A 22,961-nucleotide genomic window follows, 5' to 3' on the forward strand; every position below is an offset into this window, starting at 1 on the left:
CTTTAAGATTCATCAACATTTCCTGTTTTTTCAGTAAAAACTTTATTTAAAAACATTCAGTCCAAAATTGAATAACTTTTCTCCCATAAAAAAACGTGGCCCACCAATCGTCTATTGTATAGTTTAGTTTATTTGTACAAGAATGATTTACAGGAATGTCCCAGAATAGGTAGGTTAATGTATATACAGGTAGCTGGACGAGGGATGAAATTATCATGCCTCCCTGAGTTGTGAGCCAATTATTTACATTGTCCCTAAAGCAATGAAACAATGGTTCTACTCTCAAGCGTACAGGCAGTGAGTTCGAGTTTCGCCGCTAATACAGGGAAGCTGCTCCCTCCCGTTTTTAAATTTGAATCTCTGGATTTTGAGACAATATAGCTGAGGAGTTCTAGTGGGCCGTTCCGAGTGGTTTCTTGAGAATTTCCCGGCCAGATATTCTGGATTTGAGTTTTTAGGCATTTATGAGTGAGTGCTAATGTTTTAAAAGCAATTTTGTTATTATCTGATAGCCACCGTACATTTCTTCTTGCCGCCGAAATGTGGTGTGTTTTGGTATGTTTAAGGCCGTTTTGAGGGCATTTTTTAAATTGCGTTTTAGTTTCTAGGTACAATGCATTACAATAATCTAATTTGGATAAGATGAGCGCTCTGGCCAGGATACTGCGACTTGGACGACAGGAAGGTTCTGCAGGCATTTATTAATTTGCATGTATATGCTGTCGCCGAGGCTATTGTGTTCACTGGTCTAGTCAGTGTTAGCTAAAGTTTGGATGCAGTACCCTCTGGGAACACTACAAACAACTCTGACTACAGGTATAGGAAACCCAACCTTTGGTATTCGCTTGTACTACACAGGTTTGATAGCGTGTTGAGCAGCCAGGCTCATCTCAAGAGGGGTCAATGTGAGCTGTGGGGGAGTTAGAGATTTACAGTTACAAGTATTCAAATAAACTCTTACACTCAAGGTTTCTTGAATAAACTATTATTCATTTATTTACCAGTCAGTTAGAATACGCCTTCTTCAGAAGGGAGCAATAAGCAGTAACACACAAATACACTTCATGAAATACACTCTTAATATCTCTAAATCAGTAGATAGCCTTTTGGGATGACACACAGACACTACCTACACCCTCAGGTGACATCAATTACTAGGGGGATGGGGACATTAATATATCACGGCCGCATCTAGAATCGTATAGTCATAAGTCAAAGGAAAAGGTTATTTAGAACATACAAGAGACCACAAATATTCTTAAGCAGGCAAATACTTTCAGATCCCCCAATAAGAGTAATTCAAGGAAAGAGGCTAAGCCAAAGGCAATAGGCAAAGGTCTATATGAGTTGAAATTCTTCTTTGTAGGTAAGTAGAAAGTCTTTGCACAATGTTTTAGAAGTCTTTGAAGAAAAGAAGGATCAAATGTAGGGCCACAAGCTGATTAGACTTGTGAGTAGTAGAAGATGCAAGCAACTCTACAGTAAGAGGGAAGTTCTCTCAGACCTTACAGTACCTTTAGAATGAAGAAAAGTGCAGCCGATGACTTCTGTTCCTGTGCAGATCTCACTATTCCTGGGCCTCAGTCGTGGGGACAAGAGGGAGGACTTCTGGCGACTCCTGCAATGGGATGGTCACCGCTCGCAACCGGTAATCTTTCCAACAAGTGGCACTTCAGTGTTTCACCTCCTCCCGACTACCGCAAATAGCAACACCGCAGTTTCTGGCTGTCGAGATGGACTTTCCTTGCTTCTGGCTCCCGCACTCTGTTGAGGGGGCTCAGGCTCGGTCAGTCCTGCTTCATGGGAGTCCGGAGGATCTAGGCGAGCTTAAAAGCAACATACACAATCTGGTGTTCCTCTCCCTGGCTATACAGTTTCCAGCAGCAACTCTGTAGAAATTCCACCAGCTCCGAGATGGATGCCCAGGTGGCTTACTTTGGAGTTCATTGATCCCACCAACTCAAAGGGAGAAGTCGTCCTTGCAGGAGCTTCTCTGTCGATAAGAATTTGGAGTTTCAGCACAGCAGCAGGGCTTTACCGGGCAAACCAACGGTCCAGGAGTTGCAGCAGGCGTCCTCTTAAAGTTGTTCTTCAGTTCCTTCGTCCAGTGGTCGACTCAGCCTTCTATGCCAAAAGCCTTGCCTTTTATTCAGTTCTCTCCCATTCATTCCAGCCTAGCTATCCGTTACCTAGCCGGGTGGCTGTCCATGCCGGACAGTCAGCCGGCCAATCACCAAGAGTGCATTTGGGTCTCCTAGGAGACTAAGCACAGGGAGTTCCGGGCACCTCCCTCACTTCTACCTACCCCAGACACCCTGGAGCCATAGGCGGGCTTCACTCGTGAATCCCGTCGAAGGCAAAGCGAACAATGGGATCAAACCTGGTTTGGCGCTCAGATTAAATCTCATGACGGACCTTTTGACAAAGAAATGGCGAAAAAAGACTGGGGCCATTTTGACAAAAATGGCACCCTTGGGTGCTTTACTGCAGCTGCGAATGCAGCCCGTGGTAAATGCACACCATGGTAGTTAAAACTAAACCACTGCCACCAGCCATTCAGTGAGAAAAGGGTAACATAAAAATGTTACATGAGAAGCTAGATAAAGGGGATACTAGGTAACCCTTCCAGCACCTTATTGTAAGATAGTGTGTGCTGGGTCTAGAAAGTAACAAATGTCAGTAAAGTCAATTTCACTTAACTGCTCTTGGATACAGTGTCCAGTCAAAGTTACGAATACAAAGTTTCGAAATGCAATATGTTTGAAACAGAAGGATTGGAAAAAAAATGTTCGAATGCCTTTTTTTTAATGTATTTTTTTTGGTTTCGGATAGCAAAGATTAGTGGTATTTCCCCCCAAAAAACAGGTGTTTGGGGTGGACCCCCCAAACACCTGTTTTTTGGGGGGCAATACCCCCCCCCCCCCCCCCCCCAAAAGGGCAGGGCATTTGAAATTTTTTTTTTTTTAGATCCTAGATCCTTTTGGTTCGAAAGTATTGCATTTGATTCTTTTGTATTCAAATCTTTCACTATAAACCCTTGGAAACAGTAGTTTATCCAAGAGAAGGTATTTAAACCTTTGGGAAATCTGAAAGACTTCCCTGTGCCACTGCACTGAAGGTGCTGTGTGACACAATGTACAAGATGCCTATTTATTTCTACTGCGCCGTAGCCCGCAAGCATCAGGGCGCCACATGTATACGCAGAATCACATTATACAAGCAAGCCTTTGGAGTTTGTCTGACCCCACAACCAAAAGAAACAGTGTACAGAAATTGCATTAAAATACATGACAGAGTGGGGAAAAAGGGTCTCACTCTCTCCAGGTTAAAAGAATCAAGTCCTCATAATCCAGAAAAGTTGCTGGGGGTCTCTGAATTGGAGGGAATTAGCACATTTCTTAGACTTCTCCCTAACAGTCAGTGTTAATGAGCAGTCAAGATAGACACCCAGTGTTTTGACGTCCTTGGACACATTGATGTTAATACCATCAATAATAAATTATTTAAATTGATAATCTAGTTTGTTTAATCTAGACTGAGAACCCAGGAAGAGTAACTCAGTCTTATCATTTAAGCAGAGGCCATGTGTGGCCATCAAAGTTTGGATGATTAGATAGTTTTTATTTAGCAGTTTGGTATGTGTCGTAGTCCCCGGAGATGGGGATGAGTATTTGAGTGTCATCTGCATAATTTGTATAGGTGACACCCAAATGGTCAAGGTTATCCAAAAGGGGCTTAGTAAATATATTGTAAAGCATTGGGGAAACGCATGAGCTCTGCGGTACGCTGCATGTGACCTGTGCAGGATCGGCTGCTGCCGTTGGGGAGAACTCTCATGGTTCTATTATACAGGAAGGATTTGATCCATGCAAAGTCTGAGAATGCCTCTTTGATGATAGTTGCTGGGCAGAATAAGTATAGGTTTCCTTTTCTTTAATAAAACCTCTTAACAATCTGGTTGTCAACCTAGTTAGCCCCAGCCCCATGCATGACAAAACAATGTGTTTGTGTTTCCCTCTCGAGACCACAGAATCTGCAGATAGGGTTATCCACCACTTGGTTGTGGGCCTCTAAGGTTTGCTTTGTTGGAAATGATTTCAAATGAAATCTCAAGAATTGGTATTGATATAACAGACTTGGAAATTTGGTTAGATATCTCGGCAAACAGTTATACCCTAGTTTTATGTGTTAGGTTTGCGTGTAGCTTATATTTATTTCTTGCTTGCTCTGTCAAGATCCAATCTTGTTGCTATATCTTTCTCTTGACCAGACCCGGGTTTATCTTCAGGGCTTCCTCTGTGTTTCCCAGATGATCAAGTATACCCAAACATCTCACTTTCAATTTCTCAATGAGTGAGAGAGCTCCCATACTATTGTTGTCAAGCAGTATCTGGTATGGCAGTGCTGTATCCCAGTATGACACATTCCCTACACAAGGACAGAGATTTCCACACTTACTGCGTAGATAGAAATCAGAGCAAGTTCATACCAGATTACTGATGTGGCACTCTCCTTGGAAGGCGAAGTATTCTCCTCCAGAATATGCCTTCAAATGAAGGCCACATTTTCCATGAAGATAATAGGACAGCCTCTGCTCCATAATTTAAGAACGGGAGTACTTTAGCTTTATAAAATGCATAGACAGGGCAAACGGAAAACTTTCTGTATTTATTGTGTATTGCCATACCCTGGGATGTCAAACTCTTGATTTCGGTTCTTAACTCAAGTTGGCGAGGCATATCATTAATGCTGGAGTTTATACATGTTAGTTATACATGTTCCCAAGTAAGTTCTTACATTTACTTAGGTCCATTTGGCCCAACATAAAAACCTTCTGAAGGGGCACCTTTGTCTCCCCCTCACTGAGCGGAGAATCAAGTTTTTGTGTTTTCTGCATTTGTCTGCAAACTGTTTCTTACGACTTATTCCTGTAGGCTACCTAGCCTTCGTTGAAGACCGATAGCGGTTTGGTCGATCAAGACCAAATCATTGGCATAGACAATCCATGCCAAGGGCTGACCATTAATTTTAGGAGGAAAAGCCGATGTAAGATTCAATGTCTCCTGTAAGTCTGATAAAAAACAAATTGAATAAGATTGGCGCCAACAGGAAGCCCTGTTTTAATCCTATAAATGTATCACTCTCCTTCGGCAAGAGACCCCGGGTATTCAGTCTGATCTGTATCTTGGTGGACGTGTACAGAGCCTTAATCGCAGATCCAACGGACACTCCGAAGCCTCTCATTTGGACCATAAAATGCCTATCAACAATATCAAAAGCTTTCTTGAGATCGATGAAAGCTATGCACATTTTTGTCCCACTTTTTATAGCATTCGCTTTTAGGAGGTTCAATTGAGTACCTACACCCTTTACAAATCCCCTTTGACGAGGATCACACCTACCCCCCATTGCTGGCACAACTGTGAAGGTGTTTTAGAATGATCCGCGCAAACAGCTTACCCCAAACATCCAAGAGGGGCAAAAGGGCGGTAGTTGTAGGGATCCTCACTATTGCCTCATTTTAAATATGGGAACTATAATAGCTGACCTCCAGGAGTCTGGAATGACTTTGTCGTGTCACCTGTTCAAATAGCTTTAAAATAAGAGGGGACCACGCCTCTGGTGCAGCTTTAATCATATTGTTTGTAATACCATCTGGTCCAGGAGTGCTCGACAAATTTGCATTATGGATCAAAATCTCTAAAGCACAAAGGTCAAACAGGATATGCCAAAGCCTATTAGCTTCCTTATCTAGAGGTTTTTTACATATCCCCTCTGTCCCAAACAGTTTGCTAAGAAATTGTACCCAATTATCTTCTGTCACTGCCCTTGTCAACCACACAGATTTGACAGAAGTTTCCCTGTTTAACATCTGCCAAATTTCTCTGGAATTGTTCTTGTCCTTGGCCCTCAACAGATTCAGCATCTAGCTGCAGGATTTCAGCTCTGTGACCTATCAACCAATTTTTATATATCTGCTTGCTTTTTCCAAGCAGTTCTACCAGCATTTTAGATTTTGTACAGCGAATTTCCTGTAAATCAGCCCATAATTGTTTTTTTTGCCATGACCATCGCTTCATCGCAGGTGTGTTTCGGTATAAAATTCGGTCTATCCCCTCTTTTGACCGTGAAATCAAGCAATAAGGAAGCATAATTCAATCCTTTTCCTGTTCTCGCAACTTTTTGTTATATTTAGACAGAGGGTCGAGATGTCTGTTGGACAAATTCGTAACCTGTTTCTTCCTCCGAAACTTAAGTTTTGCTGGTTAATTCTTGAATCTAACCATAACTTAAATGCTACATTTCCTTTTAAAAGCGAATGGTCACTTTTCTTGGTAGCTATCGCCTCTAAAGATCTTCAATGTTGCATCATGTTGTCTGGGATTAAAAAATAATCCAAAATGCTAAATTGCAACCCATTATTCCAAGTGGGTTTACCGTGTATATCCCTGTTAATTTGGCTGCTCAGTAACTGGAAGTCCCTAGTTTGCATTGCAGCAACCCAACTTGCAGCTCTCATATGGGCCTTATTAAAAATGTCAGTCTGTAATAATGTGGCCTCTTTCATCAATACATGGAATATTCAAGTCACTGCATATAATTAGAAAAGGGGGATTTACTTGACCCATATACTTGTTATGGTAAACACTAAAACCATCAAGAATCTGTATGGATGATATCCATGTCTCCTGGAAACGCAATACATCAAAATTTAGGAAGTTGATTTCACAATTATTAAATAAATGTCTAAACCCCTGCAATTTACAGGAAGCAATCGTCCAACCCCCACCGAGTGTTAGAGCTTGATGTTATTTGTTGTGTAGCTCGGGGTCCTCGGGCATCCAAGTCCATTGATTCGGTCAAGATAACTTGGCACGAGTGCCCAAAAGTTCCTTGTCTTTCTGATCCGCTCTATTAGAGCAGCTGAATGTGACCTTAAATCAGTGTTTTACGTTCATACCAGGATTATTTAACAGCCTCCTACTATTCCTTGCTATGGAATTCAACTTTACCCCATCTTTTAAAGGATTAGTGTCTTCCTGAAGCAATAGTTTCCTTTTAGATTTTTGTTATCTGCAGGCTTTCTTGTTACAGGGTGCCCATCCGGCTGTAATTCTGACAATTCGAATACCAAGGGAGGAGGTAAGAGAGCCATTTCCAACAACGATGCTTTTATCATGGTGAGATTCGATGGGAAATTCTTCTTGATGTCCTCAATGTTAACAAAACGTAATACAGGAACTGGGTTCAAAATTGCCAGTAGCTGAGAGCTATTTAGCTCCTGGTTATAGCCAAGGGGAGCCTGGTTAGCTTGAAATCAACGGCTACCAGGAGCCACTTTTGACTCCTGGGGCAAGTGGTACCATACAAACCTAGCTATGAGATATTAACTGTGTATGTTTGGGGATGTATATAAAGGACAGTAAAGAACGCACTTAAGGGACATTTAGAGCATATTGGATAACATGAAATGGGCAAAATGTTATGCATCTTGCGCTAAGTTAGATTTGCTGAGCAGTCTGTACTAGCTTCTGGATCCCCAGAGGTTGCTCCTGCCTAACTGGTTATACTGGATATCCTGGAGCTGCTTTTAGCTCCTGGTCAACAAATCCCAATTTCGATCCCTGCAGGAATGTGAAAAAGTAATCGCAAAACATTATGACGATTTAAAACCAAGCCGTCCTCCGTAGATAATGTACAGTCTAAGAAGAGAAGATTTCTCCCATGGCCTTTCCCTTCAGAGTTTCGCACCAACTTTGGTTTATCATATCTTAGAAATTCCAATTTAAAATCTTGATCTATTCTATCTGTAATTTGATTTTCAATTTTTTCCACGTAATCTTCATTACTCTTTGTTTTTTAATTTTTTTTAATTTTGTTTTTTTTGTTATTGCGTGGTTGGACCTTGGTTTAGATTTCTCCTGTAGCATCTCCTGCTTTTCAGGAAACGTGAAATGCAAATTTTCATCAAAACTAAATCTTTTGTTTTCCTGCCCTTCCAACTCTGTGTCCGTTCAGTAGACAACGCACAAATGTTGAACTTAATTCACCGTTTCCCTCTCCATCTTCCACATACTTGGTAGAAAAGTCTAGGATATTCGTTTCAACTTGTTCTAGCCTCTGTGGCTCTTAAACATTTTGGGTGGAGCCATGTCTTGTTCGCTAACCTGATGTTGTAGAGTTTGGTGAAGAATTGGTGAGTTGTTTTTTTTTCATATTTGATTTCGAGCATTTAGGCGGTATTGATATGTTGCGGAAAAATTGGCTTGCACCGTTGGATTTCCCACTTCGAACCTGCTTAGTTTACTTGGCTGCTCTCCTTGCTGTTTTTACTGAAGTTTTCTTTTTTCCCTCTTTTGAAAAATATGTTATGGCTCATCCAATACGGCGTTCGCAATTGCAAAGCCAGCTGTTATTGCGGCAGCCGGGGTTTTCATTCTTTCCAACTTCGGATGCTGATTTTTCATCATGTTTTTGGTATATAGCAGGAGAAAGTTAGGTGCACTAGCAGCATCTCAAAGTTCCTTGTTAAGCAACAGTGCTACCTCATTGGAATTGGATAGCCCCACCAGGTGTTGGACAGTTTCCTCATTTGGAGAGCTTTTAATGAAATAACTGAGACGGAGAATCAATTCTTATGTGATTTGTTGTTAAATGCTCTGTCCGTTGTTAATCTACTGTCTTTTGTTTCTGTCTGTGCCCCTTTTTTCTCTTTTAAATTAAGGTCTCTAGTATATCTAGTTTACATTTTTCCATTCTTTCTATATCCAGCGGTTCTTGAAGTTGTTTCTGTAGTTGCATCGATGTTGCTGCTTCGTGGTCCACTCTCGCTTATAGTGAAGTGATGAAGGATTCCACATATATCATCTTTGAATGGATCAAAGCGCGCAAAGCCGCTTGATCCTTATAATTCTTGTTGGTGGGTTCATATAGTTTAAGAAATGGTGCTAAAGACACAGGGCCGGCATAACGTTGCAATGAATTTGAAACAGTGTGGAATTTAAAGGGTTTGTTGACCCCAAGGAGGTTTTAGGAGAAAAAATCGAGTTATTGAACGATGAAGAGGACACTGATGAGTAGTTCTTGTTGTCTTTAAATGTTACAACGTTCCGCAACGTGGTGGGTGATGGAAATCCTTGAGGGTCAAGATTAGACAGCTGGTCAAAGTCAATTAGACTGTCTACACCTAGACCATCTTACACAAAGGCAATTTCTTCTGTATCAGGAGTAGACTCTTATTTTGTTTTATCCTTTTAATGTTTGGAACTTTAATTGTTGATTCTGATTTGATTATGTTTACCGTTAGTTCCTTTTTTGCTTTTACATCCAGTTTGTTCTTAATGAGGGCGATATCTCTCCCCAATCTTGTTGCTGAAGGCGATGGTATCGCATTATGCACAGACATTGGTAACCAAAATCGGGAGATTCGTCCTCGCTGTTGAGTTCTGTGTATCTAGTTCCGGGACATGTAGCAGCAAAGTCTGTGCTGGCTGCATCAACTCTTGGTGAAAGTCGGCAGAATTCGGTTCAGGAGACTGGTTGGACGAGTCATTAGTCACCTCAGCCAACCTCTCAACCGAGAGAGCAGCCAAATCCATATGTTGCGTTGTCATAGAAGAGTCGTTTACTATCAATACAACAGCCGACGGAACCACCCTGCCAACAACCTAAGTGTTTTTTTGTCAGTTGTCTGAGACAAATCAGCTTCCAATATTTCTTGATCTGTTAGATCCAATCCCCTATATCTTGAAAGGCCGATTTTCAAGTCATTGGGAACATTTACTGGTAGAATTGCATTTACTGGTAAAATTCTGAGCGGGTTGAAGCGCAGATGAAGATGGAAATTTTAACTTTGAAACCGAGGGGATCAGGCAACTTGAACAGAGATTTTTATTTTAGAACTTTAGATAAGTCCTTCCTTTCAGTGCCCGCCCCTGAATCTTTATGCCAATTGTTGGTGTCTTTTGGCGAAGCCTCGCTCGAATCCGCAGCACCCACATCAGAAGATTTCTGTATATTTGCTGTTGGTTGCAAACGGTCTAAAAGGCATTTCGTTTGACGCCTTGTTCGAAGTACACCAGATGCAGGCACAGTTATCGTTCATTTCCTCTTTAAGTAGAGAGAGCCAGGTTTAGCAATCTGCACAAACTAATAGTTAATTTAAAGTAGACGTTGTTCCACAGTGTTCATGTGGACAAGGTGTAAGTCAAGAACGGCTCGACGTCCCAAAACTGAGATCTAATCTAGATCACTTGTAAGATGAGCCACAGGAAGTCAAAACAAGCAAGTTCTTCACAATTACCTTAGGATTGCCTTGTTCATCCAAGGCTCCTTTGGGCCATCCAGCATGTTGAATCTCTTTTGTAATGTCAATATGATTTTTTTTTTAAAGTAGAAAACATTCTGCAAACTTCTAAATGGCCACCCTTTTGGTGCTTCGTCGGTATACCTGGGTGAATGTTCAGTAGCCTTGTAAGTGACTTAATGGTAAAACGGCCAGTGCTTCAGTTTGTATGCAAGTACATTCCCAGTTATTAAGCTTCATGTGCCCATTTCTGTTTCCAGCCATCCTTTGAGACTGCCACCATTGTGTGGTAATCAGGCGGTCTGTTTTTTCCTCTATGTTGGTGTTCATGCACATTTTAGTGCCGCTTCTCCCTATGCTCACCCAGTTGCAGTTTTCCTTCATTTGTTCTCGGCTCTTTTGGGATTGTGTTTTCCTACCATTCTGTCTGCAGAGGTGTAGATGTGCAGGGTACTGCTTCATTCCCCATGGCTATGTTGTGGTACAGAGATGCAAAGTGTGCATTTCTTCTGTTTTCATTGCCCATCTTAAGTCCAACATCCATTTCCCTATACTGTATATACAATACAGTTTTAAAATCGGTAGTCCTAATTCTGTCTTGTATCTTGGGTATAATAACTCCTGAAAACTCAACTCTATCACACACGTCGCTCGCCTAGTCCCATAAGGGACTACAAGGGGGAACATTAATAACCAGCATTACCCACAGCCAGGATGCTGTCCAAAGACTGCTGCAAATATGCAGAGGGAGAAATAAGGGTTAACATATAACAACACTTTCCACCACTCTAAATTATTTTCTGATGCTTGTTAATCTGCTTAGAATCACATGCTGTGCATATGGTCCGACATCCAGTGGTAACCGTGGAGTATTGCATCTTGTCTTTCGGGGAACCGAAAGGGGACGTCGGCATAGGCGTGTCTGAAACACTATCCCTATCGTGACGTGTGTAGTACCCAAAATCCCTCACGCGCCGAGGTCCCTCAGATTGTTTTTTTCCGCCCAGATAACTGGTCGCCCTATAGCGGAGCTCTTCATGAGACATTGTTTACCTTACCGAAATGTCGGTTTAATCCCTGTTAAGTCACTTCGTCTATCAAGAACATCTTCGACGAAGACTACAGGGGAACTGTCTACGGCTGTGGATTCCGCCACCTAAGATCCTCGTGGTCGGGCCTTCTGGCCGGCCTACACAGTAGGGAGAGTGGGCTCAGGGTTTGCCATACTGCTATGTCTTTCCTCTTTTCCACTTCTTTCCTTTTTGGTCTGGTCACCCTTCCCTTCTGCTATGGAAAGAACTCCATTTAGATTCTGCCCTCTGTGAAGGGTCAGCAAACCGTGGAAAGACGAGCACACTTCGTGTACGCTTGTCTCCCCATAGAGCACTAAAGCGGTGTTCGGCGTATAAACTCCTAAACCTAATCCCTTAAGGAGCGCCGGTTGAAGCGGTGGGCCGCGTACGGTATGTCATGCGTGGAGCCTCTCTCCCCTGCCGCGACACCAGCCGAGAGTGACTGGGGTACCTCGGATGACCAAACGTCCAACGCGGACGATGTAGACCTTGAGGCGGACGATTCTAGGGCCGCCACGCCCGTCCCCGACCCTTCCAGGCTCGACTCCGGTCTTGCTACAGGGACCACTCCCGGTGACGGGGGCGTACAATCGCACCACACAACCCAAGCGTCCTCCTCGACGACATCGTCGAAGAAGGCGCAAGCGCCATCGGATCGATCTGATCCGAAGCCTTCCCCCGCATCCGCAGCAGCGCATGACGACTGGGCTTAATAAACATAACAAAGGCGCTACTCCCCAAACTACACACGCCGAAGTTTCTGAACAAGAAACTTCAACGAGTTTCAAGGTTTCCAAGGCCTAGTGCAGGCCCGAAAACTACGAGTAGTCCTCTACCCGGGAAGCCATCATCGGAGGCTTTGTCCCCCGAAGATTCGGTAACTATCAGTAAGAGCATCAACAGGATTGCTACGGCAGTGGGCCTAGTACCGGTTTCGCCCAAAGTTATGGGCCAATCCGCCAAAAGGTTTTCCACGGTTTTGGGAGACGATCCTGAGGACTCTTACGAAGAGAGCCAGGTACACCTCTCAAGCACACTGAGAAGATCCTCTGAACGCCTTAGGGCGGAGGACCTGGTTCCTGCTTAGCTGGGCCCATTTGGGTCATCCAAGTGGACCACAGAGCAATTTGAGGGGTATATGGATCGGCTGCAGCAGGTTTTCGGGACTTCTGATCAACCTCCGCCGAAAAAAGCTTGGGTAGTCCCTAACCCTCATACACAAGTTGCCCAACACTTAGATGTTCAACACTATGTTGATTATCAAGAAGATGTCCAGAAGGACACGTATAGAGACATCTATACAGAAGAAGAGGAGATGACTTTTCTGGACAATTATGGGGAAGATCAAGGCGCAACGGACAACTGGGAAGGCACCCAGCAGGACGATCACAATTCTGATATTGTTTGCCTCGACTCTCCCCCATCCTCGCTGGTTCGGCATGCTCCCCCCGGTGGATGATCAAATGGCTTTCAACAACACGTTGAAAAAAGCAGCGGAATTCTTTAAAATTGCCACGCTTGAGGCACTGCCTGAACAGGATTTTGCAGAAAACATTATTAATGACAAGCCTCCGGCTAGCCAGTCTATCTCTCTCTTGAGCTCTGTAAAGAGACGGCTGGCCCCTTCTTTACTCACACCCGCTCAGACGAGGGCTGTGAACCCAAGGGTCGAAAAACTCTTCCGGCCCTGCCCCACCGACCCGCTTTACATCAAAGGGCACGCAATCCCAGACTCACTGGTGGTCACCAACACTCGCAAAAGAGCAGGGGTTCCCCTTGGCACGGGAGAGTCACCCCTGGACAAGGAGTCCAAAAGGTTGTATGCCTTAGGCAAACGGGTCACGTCGGCGGCTGCTTATACCGTCTGGATTGCCAATAACACGACGTTACTGCCAAGCTACGTCGACGCCCAATTGAACCTACTCCAGGAAGGCCTTCAGGAGGTTCCGGAACCAACCAGAGCCAAACTTCTCGCCATTGTCTCGGAGGGCAAACTTGCCAATCAAAATGTTGTAAAGAATACCCTGGACTCCGCAGAGACAGCAGGCCGGTCTCTCGCACAGGGTACTCTAAAGAGACACGCGTGGCTGCGCACGTCGGGGTTTCAGACCTGAGACCCAAGCATCCATCATCAACAAACCCATAGAAGAGGCCAACCTCTTCGGGAAGACGGTAGACGATGCGTTGGAGACAGCCAAGAAGGAGCATGAGACTATTAAGTCGCTGCACCAGATTTCCCAAAAACCCTCTTCACAGAGGGGCAGCAATTCTCGGCGGTCCTTTCGAGGACAAGCCCGCGCCGCTCAAAATAATTTCGGCACGGACAACTTCAACTCAACCGGCTGCAAGCCTCACTTACTACCCTCAGAGGGGTCAAGCGCGGAAAGAATAGAGGCAGAGGCTCCAATTCCAGAGGTGCATCAACCTCGGGTCAGAAATGACCACCAAGTTCAGGTCCCCTCCTATGTCTCCCCGGTCGGGGGGCGATTTTCAGACCACTGGGTATTAAAGACGGTCGCCCACGGTTACTGCGTGGAATTCGCCCGACCCCCACAGTTCAGACCGCCGAAACATCAACGCCTTTCACCGGAACATCTGCAGATCCTGGTCCAAGAGGTGGAGGCGTGGCTGGGAAAGGACGCCATAGAAGCCATCCCGATTCTTCAGGTAAACAAGGGTTTTTATTCAATATACTTCCTTGTACCCAAAAAGGATCTCACCATGCGTCCTGTTCTAGACCTGCGCCCAGCGAACAAGTTCATAAAGCCCCAGAAGTTTCGCATGGTAACACTTCAAGAGGTGATCCCATTGCTAAAACAAGGGGACTTCATGACAACATTGGATATGAAAGATGCATACTTTCATATTTCAATGCTGCCAGCGCACAGAAAATTCCTAAGGTTCGTGATTCAGGACAAACACTATCAGTTCAAGGTACTCCCCTTCGGCATAGCCTCGGCTCCACAGGTGTTTAACAAGGTCCTGGCAGTGGCAGCGGCACACCTGTGCAGACTTTCAGTTCCAGTTTACCCTTACCTCGACCGTTTGCTTATCACGGGGGACTCGTTCGACGTTTGTTTTTCGAACACCCAAAAGACAGTAGACCTACTCTTCAGCCTGGGATTTTCTATCAACTAAAAGAAATCCAGCTTAGTCCCCAGCCAAGTAAAACAGTTCCTGGGGGCTCTAATCCGCACGGAAGACGATCTAGTCTTTTCCAGCGAGAGGGTTCAGAACATGCTCTCTCAAGTTCCTCAGTATGTAGCCAGTCGGGAGGTGACTGTACGCAAAGCTATGCGTTTGCTAGGGATGATGGCGTCATGCATATACTTGGTCCCCCACGCGCGGCTGCGCATGCGTCCCATGCAGGAGTGGCTCAACAGCCAGTGGTGTCAGGCCAGCGGACAATGGGAAGATCTGTTGTCTCGCCAGCCCTCGTTCTCTCTGCAGTGGTGGTCGAGGGAGAACCTCTTGAAGGGGAGAACCTTCACCACCCCTGCAGTGGAAGCCACTCTCACGACAGACGCATCTCTTACAGGGTGGGGGGCTCACCTGCTTCAACAGACAGCGCACGGAGTGTGGTCCCCTCAGGTAGCGTCCAACCATATAAACCTACTAGAGCTACTAGCAGGGTTCAAAGCATTGAAAGCCTTTGAGGAGCACCTGCAAGGGAAGACAGTGCTGGTCCTAACCGACAGCACAACAGCAATGTATTATCTGAACAAGCAGGGGGGCACTCACTCTCCAGGGCTATCCAAGCTGTCCCAAAACATCTGGATATGGGCTCTCAAACACAAGATGTTCCTGATATCCCAACATGTTCCAGGGGAACTCAATCTTCTGGCAGACATACTCAGCAGAGATTTTCCTCTGCCAGAAGAATACGAATGGCGTCTGCACAAAGACATTGCATCCAACGTCTTCGACGAATAGGGGTTTCCAGAGATCGACCTGGTCGCTACCAGGAGAACGCCCAATGCCCAGATTATGCCTCCAGGTACCCCCAGAACCGATCCAAGGGGGAACGGTCTCTGGATAACTTGGTTGGGGAAATTTGTTTACGCTTTTCCCCCCTAACTCCCCTTCTGAACAAGATAGTGCACAAGATGCACTAGGAACAAGTCACCATGATTCTGGTGGCTCCCATGTGGGCCCACCAAACCTGGTTCGCGCATCTGATGGGAATGTCCCTCTCCCCACCAGTCAAGCTGCCCTGCCCGTACAACATGTTGTCTCAGGACAGGGGGGAGACGCTGCACCCATGCCCACAAACTCTGAACTTAGCAGCCTGGCTCCTGAAGTCATAGAGTTTGGACATCTGCAACACCCTCAAAGATGCATGGACATACTGAGGGAGGCAAGAAAGCCTAACACACGTTATTGCTATGCCAGCAAATGGAAACGTTTTTGCAGTTCCAAAAGCGTCAATCCCACCGATTTCTCGCCTTCACACATTGTGTTATAGCTAACCCATCTGTTGGACTCTGGGTTAGTCTTCAATTCCTTAAAGGTTCACCTAGCGGCGTTGTCAGCCTACACCACGTCACAGCAGAAGGTGTCGTGGTGGGAAATACCTGTGATTAAAGCCTTTATGGAAGGGGTTAAACGAATGTATCCCCCCATCACTCACCCAGCCCCTGGGTGGGATCTAAATGTGGTTTTAACTAGGCTCATGGGACCCCCTTTTGAGCCTATGCATAAAGCTAGTCTGAAAGACCTGACTTACAAGACAGTCTTTCTAGTAGCTATCACTTCTATCAGAAGAGTTGGCGAACTACAGGCCCTCTCAGTCTTGGACCCCTTTGTTACAGTCCACAAAGTTAAAGTAGTTGTGCGCACTCATCCCAGATTTGCGCCGAAATTTATTTCAAAGTCCCATGTGAACCAGTCAATCGAACTACCCACGTTCTTCCAGAGACATACTAACATGGCCGAAAGAAGCCTTCACACACTAGATGTGCGCTGGGCAGTCATGTTCTACATGGATAGAACTAAACCACTGAGGATGACTAAACAATTCTTTGTTTCAGTGCCAGCTGGTAGAGAAGGGGACCCTGTCTCTAAATCAGCAATATCAAGGTGGATTGTCAAATGCATCACAGTATGTTGCACTCTTGCAAAGAGAGAACTGCCCTTCAAGCCTAGAGCACATTCTACTCGAGGCACTGGGGCATCCATAGCATTCATTGCAAATGTTCCCCTAGAGTCCATTTGCAAAGCGGCAACCTGGAGTTACACACCTTTACAAAACACTATTGCCTAGACACTCATTCTAGGTCTGATTCTCAGGTGGGACAAGCAGTACTAAGACATCTTTTTTCTACTGTTCCTTCTCACAACCCACCACCAACTCTGGGTACTGCTCGCTAGTCTATGCACAGCATGTGATTCTAAGCAGATTAACAAGCATCAGAAGACATGCATTACTTACCGTAAAAGCATTTCTGATGATTGTATCTGCTTAGATTCACATGCGCCCTCCCTGCCTCCCCGCTCGGGGTGGAAGGAACATAGACTTCTTACTACTTTCTCTCTTCATGTACTCGCTCACTATAGCCTTGGGCTTCCTCATGGCAGAAAAAATACAATCGGAGGGACCTGGCGCGTGAGGGATTTTGGGTACTACACACGTCACGATAGGGATAGTGTTTCAGACACGCCTATGCCGACGTCCCCTTTCGGTCCCCCGAAAGACGAGATGCAATACTCCGCGGTTACCACTGGATGTCGGATCATATGCACAGCATGTGAATCTAAGCAGATACAATCATCGGAAATGCTTTTACGGTAAGTAATGCATGTCATATTCATTACCAATGTGAAAAGAAATACCTGTTAAACTTCCACTGATAACAAGGAGGTTAATATTCAGCACTTAAGGTTAACTGAGGATTTCTTTGTATAAGCATACTTTGTGAATGTACTTAAATTCTTCTGGAGAATAATTAAGTTCACAGACACTGAAGTTTCCTCAGTTTACCCCGTGTTATCAACTTATTTATGTAACAATTCTTCTCTTTATATTCTTGGCGTGTAGATGTTGGCAATAAGCTGAAAAGTCTCAGTTCATTAAGAACTATAATGCTATTTAGAACCCACAACTCTCTGCAGTATCTTGCCGTGTTTAACTTCACTCCTGATGCAATAACGACACTGTGTTTTCCCAGCCTTTGTTATGCTCCTCACTCAGATGCTGCTAACTTGCGCCTACAACGTTCAAGCCAAAAGAGACGCTAATCCCCGTCAGGCACAATGGGATCTTTATTTCCTTACAGAGTTTTACTTCTGGATGCAGCAATGACAACGCTACCTCCAACAACATTAAACAAAACGTCACAGGAGTTCTCTCCCGAATAGTATGTTTAAAAGATAGCATCTGTGACTGAACGCTAACTGGTAAAGTTGCAAATGTCAGATTTCTGAAGGAAAAGAACAGAGCAATTTCTCATATAGTCCTTCCAGAATTTCACCTGAATAACTAAATACGAATGCAAACTTGAAGGATGAATTCACTGTTTCACTGTTTAAAAAAAAAACAAACAAAAAAAAACGCGCTCCCACCAAATCAGCTTAGCATGTCCCACATAGTTCTGGAGGAGCTGGAACTGGAAGCTCAAAGTTATTTTCATAGGAAGGGCCTAAAATCAGGAACTTAACTAAGACAGGCCCTTCTTGCCTGAAGGTGAACAATGAAAGGTGGTTTAGAATGTCGGTGCAGCTCAGATGACCCTCCCTCCACCAATCGGTGAACAGAATCATTTACTCCATGATTGCTTGGGGAATTCTTCTGATATGATTGTTAAGTCAAATTAAACTAATTACATTTTTTCTTTACAATAAGTTCTTCTACCTACACTAAAACACCTGCATTAAACGTATAATAATTGCACATTCCCAATACTGCAACCAGACCCTACCTTACCTAGATAACATACAGATGCAGCCAAGAAGTTGAGAGAAACATTTAACAAAGCAACCAAAGCGTAAACCCTCTTTCGAGGGGATTGGGTCCACCCACGTATTCCATATCTATGACATGTAATCACCACAGCTGTGCTGCTTCACTGGCGTCTGCGTCCTGCGCCGATGACATCGATACGCCGCCTCGAGGACCTCCTCTGACGGCCGACGTCACTGGATGTTATAAGTAGGACGCACAACGCCCGTAGCCTCAGTTCCGTTTTTTTCCGCGAACGTGTACGCTTTGGAGATCTCGCCGTGCCTCGACTCTTTGGAGTTTCTGTTTTTTCTCGGTTCTTCGAACCTGTTTGTATTGTGAAGAATTTCTTCGTGAATCGTTCTCGTCATGCCCGTTCCAGGTCCCGGTCCTCGACGCGTTCGAGACCGTGTGCACCTGTGGTGTCTTCGAGGAAGACGCAGAGGTCGTCGACGGACTCTTTCGAGGCCCCGCCTCCGAAGAAGTCATCAACGCCATCGGCGCCCAGGCTGTCGAGGGACACGCTCAGGGCTCCGGCCGTCGATGCGGTCGGTGCCGGGTTCGGCATCAACGCGGATTCACTAGACGGCCTCGATGCCTTTCGAGGCTGTTTCGACGGGGGTACCCCGAGGCTCCGAACCCCCTAGAAAGGCTCTGGCTAGTCAAGCATGGCTTTGTTCCACATTCTGTGCCTTCATACCGCCATCTTCAGTTCATTTCAGAGGTGGAGGAGATCTCTGATGATGGCATGGTTCCTGATACGGTGCCAGACGAGATTCTCTCGGGCCATAGCCAAATTGAGGACCTGCAGCAGTCCCTGAACGACGCCAGTGGACTGGACACCTCTCTGGAGGTGGAGTTTTTAGGCCTGAGCCTGGCACTCATGCCGACTCCTCGTACCGGCGCCTTATATCCAGGGTCACCGAGTACTTGGGGTGGTCTGCTCCCCCAGGGGATTTCTTCAGGATGACCTTACGGATATCCTCGACCAAGGTCCACCAACTGACCCGGTACTGCCATTCCATATGGCTCTACAGAGGAGGGTGGCGGCGGCTTGGATTGCTCCGGAGAGTCTGCCGGCACTGGGCAAGTCTTTGCCGCGAAAATACTGCCCAGCCAGTAGCGACCCCTGCTACTTGATCAAGCACCCCACTCCGGAGAGTTTGTTGGTGCAGGCGGCTACGGCCCCGGCAAAGCAGGCGTTGTATCCTACATCCCTCCTAATAGGGACGACAAGCGTTTTGATGGCTGGGCGAAGAAAGTATTTTCTTCAGGGTGTATGGCGCTTCAGGCGGCCAACTCCGTATGTGCCTTGTCGCGTTTCACGCACACTCTTCTGTGGAACTGTTTCCTTAGCGGCTGAACATATTCCCGAAGGGGACGAACGGGATGGTTTCCTTGCCATGGTTCAGGATGGCAAGGATGCCATGTGTGAGGCCATTGAGTCGGGTTTCGACATGGCAGATTGCGTCTGCGGGTCCATGGTGCCGAGCACCGTAATACGCAGGTTTGCGTGGTTGCAGAAGTTGGGGTTTGCTCCTGATGTGCAGGCCCGGCTCCTCAACATGCCCTTTGACGGGGAACATCTTTTTGGCAGCAAGGCTGACGAGAGCCTTGAGAGGTTGCAGACCTCAAAAGCTGCAGCGAAGTCCTTGGCGCTGCAGTTCGCCAACCTCTGCCTTTTCGTCCTAGGGGACAGCAATCGAGGGGAGGTTCCTTTCGTTAATACTCATCCTTTGGTAAAGCGAGAGGAGCTGCCAGTCAAAGGGGCCACCGTAGGAGTGCCAGAGCTGGAAAACAAGGTACTCGAGGTGCCAAGGCCGCTCGGGCTGTTGCCTCTTTGCCCTCATGCAACGCTGCAGCCGCTTCAGCTCAGTCATGAGGCCATGTCCCATGGTTCGCCGGTTGGGGGAAGGCTGGCACAGCATCTTGCAGAGTGGCGTGCCATTACTTCAGATGTGTGGGTTCTGGAAATCCTAACCCACGGCTAGTGTCTTCCTTTCCGGCAGAGGCCTCAAGACAATCCACCGGGAAATCTCTCTTTGAAGAGTCCGGATCCGCTCCTTGCGCAGGAAATTCAATCCCTGCTGGAGAAAGGTGCCATAGAACTGGTGCCTGTAGCGGAGAGGAACAAGGGATGGTATTCCCCTTATTTTTTGATTTCCAAGAAAGACGGAGGATTGAGACCCATCATGGACTTGCTGGGTTTGAACAAACTCCTCAGGAAGGACAAGTTCAAGATAGTTACTCTCTCTCAAGTCCTCCAGGCCCTTCAACTTCAGGACTGGTTGGTGTCTCTCGACCTCAAGGACGCTTATTTTCATGTGCCGATACATCCAAAGCACAAGAAGTACCTGAGGTTCGCGTTTGGCGACTCGCACTTTCAGTTTCGGGTCCTGCTGTTCGGATTGACCTCCGCCCGAGGGTCTTCACAGAGCTCATGGTAGTGGTGGCAGCGCACCTCAGGAAATGGGGGGATTCACGTCTACCCCTACCTGGACGATTGGTTGATCAGGGCGCGCTCTCCCGAGCAAGTCCTGGATCATCTGTCAGTCACCTGCCACTCCCTCCACAAGCTGGGCTTCTCTCTCTCTCAACTTAAAGAAGTCACATTTGACACCAACTCAGAGGCTCCAGTACATCGGAGCAGTGCTCGACATGTCCCTGGGGCAGTATTTTCCTCCCCAGGTGAGGTCTCATCACATTCAGCAGATGGTGCACAAGTTTCAGCTTGCCCAGAGTCTCCCAGCGTTCGAGTTCTTGAGATTGCTCGGCCTCATGGCATCCTGCATTTTTCTGGTGCCTGGGGCCAGGTTGCGGATGAGATCTTTGCAATGGGCACTCAAGCTCCAGTGGTCTCAGTCCTCCGGCAGGATGTCGGACCCTGTTCAGGTGCCATCCTCTGTCGCCCAGGACCTTCTGTGGTGGGCCGTTGAAGACAATCTGATGAAGGGGGCTCCATTTTGGCTACCCTGGCCGGAGGTGACGATCGTGACGGACGCATCCCTCATGGGATGGGGAGCTCATGCCAGCGAGTTGACAGCAGTCGTTGGTCTCCGTCGGAGTCCAGACTCCATATCAATCTGTTGGAGCTTAGGGCCGTCAGGCTAGCCCTGAAGGCTTTTCTGCCGACTGTGCGAGGGAAGAATGTCCTGATCCTGACGGACAACATGGTAGCCATGCACTACCTCAACAAAAAGGGAGGGCAGGGTCACTTCCTCTGTGCAGGGAGGCGATGCAGCCCTGGTTCTGGGCAATCCAGCTGGAAGTTTCAATCTCGGCAGTTCATCTGGCCAGACACGAAAACGAGACGGCGGACGCTCTGAGCAGGCAGAGCGTGATCTTTCACAAGTTGGTAGTTGGCTCAGGAGATTCTCCTGGAGATCTTCGCCCTTTGGGGGACCCCTCAAGTGGTTCTCTTCGCCTCTAGTGTCAACCGGAAGTGCGAGAGGTTCTGCTCGCGGGAATTTCCTCCAAAAGGACCATTAGGAGATGCGTTTGTGGTGTAGTGGTCATTCCCACTGCTGTATGCGTTTCCTCCAGTCCCCGTCATCCCGCAAGTACTGCAGAGGTTACGGAGGTTCAGTTCCCAGATGATCATCATTGCTCCGGCGTGGGCTGGAACCTTCTCGACTTGTCCATCTGCCCTCCACGTCATCTTCCCTACCGAGACGATCTGCTCTCACCTGAGGGGGGGGGGGTGTCAGGTTCTCCATCCAGAGGTCAGATCCCTCAACCTTCACGCTTGGTTTCTAAAAGGTTGAGGTATAAGGATTGGGACCTCCCTGAAGATGTGATGGAGGTGTTGCTCTCTGCCAGACGGCCCGCAACAAAGTCCCTGTACCGTTGGCGTAAGTTCTGCGACTGGTGCAGGGTTAAGAATGTGGATCCTTTTGCATGTGACATTCCCATGGCTCTGCCTTTTTTGCTTTCTTTGGCTCACAGGGGCTTGCAAGTGGGTACCGTTAAAGGTTACCTGGCAGTGCTGTCCATATTTAAGCGCTCGTCTGAAGAGTGTTCCTATTTTAAAATTCTTTTAATTTCTCAGTTTCTGAAAGGGCTCACTAATGTGTTCCCTCCGTCACCTTTTCAGGTGCCCAGTTGGGATTTGAACCTTGTTCTCAAGATTCTGATGGGTGCTCCGTTTGAGCCTTTGCATTCATGCCCTTTGAGACTGTTAACTCTTAAAATTCTATTTTTGGTTTACGGTCACTTCCTCTCGCAGAGTGAGTTACAGGCACTTTCAGTTAAGCCACCCTTCACTCTGTTTCATAAGGACAGGGTTGTCCTTAGAGTCCGTCCTTCCTTTCTTCCGAAGGTGGTGTCGGAATTTCATTTAGGCCAGAAGGTTGTTCTTCCGGTGTTTAATCCTCCTCCACATCCTGGTAAGGAAGAGGAGAGGCTCCATATGCTTGATCCTAGGAGAGCGTTAAGCTTTTATATTTCACACATGTCCCGGGTCAGAGTGGACGATCAACTCTTCATTGGTTACGCTGGAAAGTGTTTGGGACAAGCTGTGACGAAACAGACTGTCTCGCTGGATTATTCTGGCTATTTCTGAGTGTTACCGCTTGGCTGGTAAGGACCCACCGGTCAGCTTGCGGGCCCATTCTACCAGGGGTATGGCTGCCACTACTGCCCTACA

The 22,961-nt window shown here is 46.4% G+C and overlaps 1 protein-coding gene across 3 annotated transcripts in view; it reads left to right on the plus strand.

Annotated features, from left to right (window-relative positions):
- NUP214 (nucleoporin 214) overlaps nucleotides 1-22,961 on the plus strand; it is a 1,006,718-nt gene that overhangs the window by 658,863 nt on the left and 324,894 nt on the right. The window lies entirely within an intron of this gene.

Source organism: Ambystoma mexicanum, chromosome 8 (genome assembly GCF_040938575.1).
Source record: "Ambystoma mexicanum isolate Mex_15411 chromosome 8, UKY_AmexF1_1, whole genome shotgun sequence".
Taxonomy (NCBI): Eukaryota; Metazoa; Chordata; class Amphibia; order Caudata; family Ambystomatidae; genus Ambystoma; species Ambystoma mexicanum.